The following is a 3,796-nucleotide window of genomic DNA, read 5'->3' on the forward strand; positions in this document are numbered from 1 at the left end:
AAAACTATGAGATTCAAAGAAGAGGAAGTACTGACACTTTTGGGAAATATAAAAGTGGATAAGTCTCCAGGTCCGGACAGGATATTCCCTAGGACATTGAGGGAAGTTAGTGTAGAAATAGCAGGGGCTATGACAGAAATATTTCAAATGTCATTAGAAACGGGAATTGTGCCGGAGGATTGGCGTACTGCGCATGTTGTTCCATTGTTTAAAAAGGGGTCTAAGAGTAAACCTAGCAATTATAGACCTGTTAGTTTGACGTCAGTGGTGGGCAAATTAATGGAAAGGATACTTAGAGATAATATATATAAGCATCTGGATAAACAGGGTCTGATTAGGAACAGTCAACATGGATTTGTGCCTGGAAGGTCATGTTTGACTAATCTTCTTGAATTTTTTGAAGAGGTTACTCGGGAAATTGATGAGGGTAAAGCAGTGGATGTTGTACATATGGACTTCAGTAAGGCCTTTGACAAGGTTACTCACGGAAGGTTGGTTAAGAAGGTTCAATTGTTGGGTATTAATGGTGGAGTAGCAAGATGGATTCAACAGTGGCTGAATGGGAGATGCCAGAGAGTAATGGTGGATGGTTGTTTGTCAGGTTGGAGGCCAGTGACTAGTGGGGTGCCACAGGGATCTGTGTTGGGTCCACTGTTGTTTGTCATGTACATCAATGATCTGGATGATGGTGTGGTAAATTGGATTAGTAAGTATGCAGATGATACTAAAATAGGTGGGATTGTGGATAATGAAGTAGATTTTCAAAGTCTACAGAGAGATTTATGCCAGTTGGAAGAGTGGGCTGAAAGATGGCAGATGGAGTTTAATGCTGATAAGTGTGAGGTGCTACATCTTGGCAGGACAAATCAAAATAGGACGTACATGGTAAATGGTAGGGAATTGAAGAATGCAGGTGAACAGAGGCATCTGGGAATAACTGTGCACAGTTCCCTGAAAGTGGAATCTCATGTAGATAGGGTGGTAAAGAAAGCTTTTGGTGTGCTGGCCTTTATAAATCAGAGCATTGAGTATAGAAGTTGGGATGTAATGTTAAAATTGTACAAGGCATTGGTGAGGCCAATTCTGGAGTATGGTGTACAATTTTGGTCGCCTAATTATAGGAAGGATGTCAACAAAATAGAGAGAGTACAGAGGAGATTTACTAGAATGTTGCCTGGGTTTCAACAACTAAGTTACAGAGAAAGGTTGAACAAGTTAGGGCTTTATTCTTTGGAGCGCAGAAGGTTAAGGGGGGACTTGATAGAGGTCTTTAAAATGATGAGAGGGATAGACAGAGTTGACGTGGATAAGCTTTTCCCCCTGAGAGTAGGGAAGATTCAAACAAGGGGACATGACTTGAGAATTAAGGGACAGAAGTTTAGGGGTAACATGAGGGGGAACTTCTTTACTCAGAGAGTGGTGGCTGTGTGGAATGAGCTTCCAGTGAAGGTGGTGGAGGCAGGTTCGTTTTTATCATTTAAAAATAAATTGGATAGTTATATGGACGGGAAAGGAATGGAGGGTTATGGTCTGAGCGCAGGTATATGGGACTAGGGGAGAATACGTGTTCGGCACGGACTAGAAGGGTCGAGATGGCCTGTTTCCGTGCTGTAATTGTTATATGGTTATATGGTTCCTTCTCCCTCCCTCTGACTGACGTCCCTCTCCTCCAATCGCCCGCCGCTTCCGGCCATCTGCAAGTCCCGCCTCATCGCCCGGTTGAGCGACGTCTCTCTACGCCAATAGGGACGTCCGATCCTTGCAGATAAAGTGCAATGGGCTATTAATGTTCAGAGTTTGTTTGAGTTGAGTTCAATATCATGATGGCTGTGGGGAAGCAGCTATTCCTGAACCTGGATGTTGCAGATTTCAGGCTCCTGTACCTTCTACCTGAAGGTAGCGGGGAGATGAGTGTGTGGCCAGGATGGTGTTGGTCCTTGATGATGCTGCCAGCCTTTTTGAGGCAGCGACTGCGATAGATCTCCTCGATGGAAGGGAGGTCAGATGCGATGATGGACTGGGCAGTGTTTACGGCTTTTTGGAGTCTTTTCCTCTCCTAGGCGCTCAAGTTGCCGAACCAAGCCATGATGCAACCGGTCAGCATGCTCTCTACTATGCACCTATAGAAGTTAGAGAGAGTCCTCCTTGACAAACCGACTCTCCGTAATCTTCTCAGGAAGTAGAGGCGCTGATGAGCTTTCTTTATGATTGCATTAGTGTTCTCAGGACCAGGAGTGATCCTCGGGAATTTGCACGCCAGGAATTTGTAGCTCTTGACCCTCTCCACCTTCGACCCGTTTAATGCATTTAACTTTGTGGGAGTGTGCAAAGGAGGGGAGGGGGGTTTGCAATATTACTTGAATATTACTTGAATGCAACGCATTTGCTGCATTTAACTGTGGGAGTGTGCAAAGTTATTCCAATGCGATGCATTTGTTGCATTTAACATCTGAGCTGTTTCACCCGATCTGAACCCAATGGAACATGCCTTTTATATGCTGAAGAGAAAGGTGAAGGGGACTAGCCCCCAAAACAAGCATAAGCTTAAAGATGGCTGCAATGCAGGCTTGGCAGAGCATCACCAGAGAAGACACCCAGCAACTGGTGATGTCCATGAATCGCAGACTTCAAGCAGTCAATGCATGCAAAAGATATGCAACAAAATACTAAATGTGATAACTCTCTAAATGGCGTCAAGTTGGGAAAAGGGGAAGTACAACAGGATCTGGGGGTCCTTGTTCATCAGTCTATGAAAGTAAGCATGGAGGTACAGCAGGCAGTGAAGAAAGCGAATGGCACGTTTGCCTTTATAACAAGAGGAGTCGAGTATAGGAGCAAAGAGGTCCTTCTGCAGTTGTACAGGGCCCTGGTGAGACCACATCTGAAGTATTGTGTACAGTTTTGGTCTCCAAATTTGAGGAAGGACATTCTTGCTATTGAAGGAGTGCAGCGAAGGTTTACAAGGTTAATTCCCGGGATGGCGGGACTGTCATATGCTGAGAGAATGGAGCAGCTGGGCTTGTATACTCTGGAGTTTGGAAGGATGAGAGGGCATCTTATTGAAACATATAAGATTTTTAAGGGTTTGGACACGTTAGAGGCAGGAAACATGTTCCCGATGTTGGGGGAGTCCAGAAGAAGGGGCCACAGTTTAAGAATAAGGGGTAAACCATTTAGAACAGAGATGAGGAGAAACCTTTCCACCCAGAGAGTTGTGAATCTGTGGGCATTTAGGACTGCGATGAGGAGAAACATTTCCACCCAGAGAGTTGTGAATCTGTGGCCATTTAGGACTGAGACGAGGAGAAACATTTCCACCCAGAGAGTTGTGAATCTGTGGCAATTTCGGACTGAGATGAGGAGAACATTTTTCACACAGAGAGTTGTGAGTCTGTGGAATTCTCTGCCTCAAAGGGCGGTGGAGGCAGGTTCTCTGGATGCTTTCAAGAGAGAGCTAGATAGGGCTCTTAATGATAGCGGAGTCAAGGGATATGGGGAGGGCAGGAATGGGGTACTGATTGGGGATGATCAGCCATGATCACATTGAATGGCTCAAAGGGCCGAATGGCCTCCTCCTGCACCTATTGTCTTTTGTCTATTATTGAGTACTTTCATTGACATGACATTGCTGTGTCCCAAATATTATGGTGCCCTGAAATGTAGGGGGGGACTGTAATAAACATAGCTGTAATTTCTACATGGTGAAACCAAAAGGTATAAAAATCGAAGGTAGACACAAATGCTGGAGAAACTCAGTGGGTGAGGCAGCATCTATGGAGCGAAGGAAATAGGCAAT

This window comes from Amblyraja radiata, chromosome 40 (genome assembly GCF_010909765.2).
Source record: "Amblyraja radiata isolate CabotCenter1 chromosome 40, sAmbRad1.1.pri, whole genome shotgun sequence".
NCBI lineage: Eukaryota > Metazoa > Chordata > Chondrichthyes > Rajiformes > Rajidae > Amblyraja > Amblyraja radiata.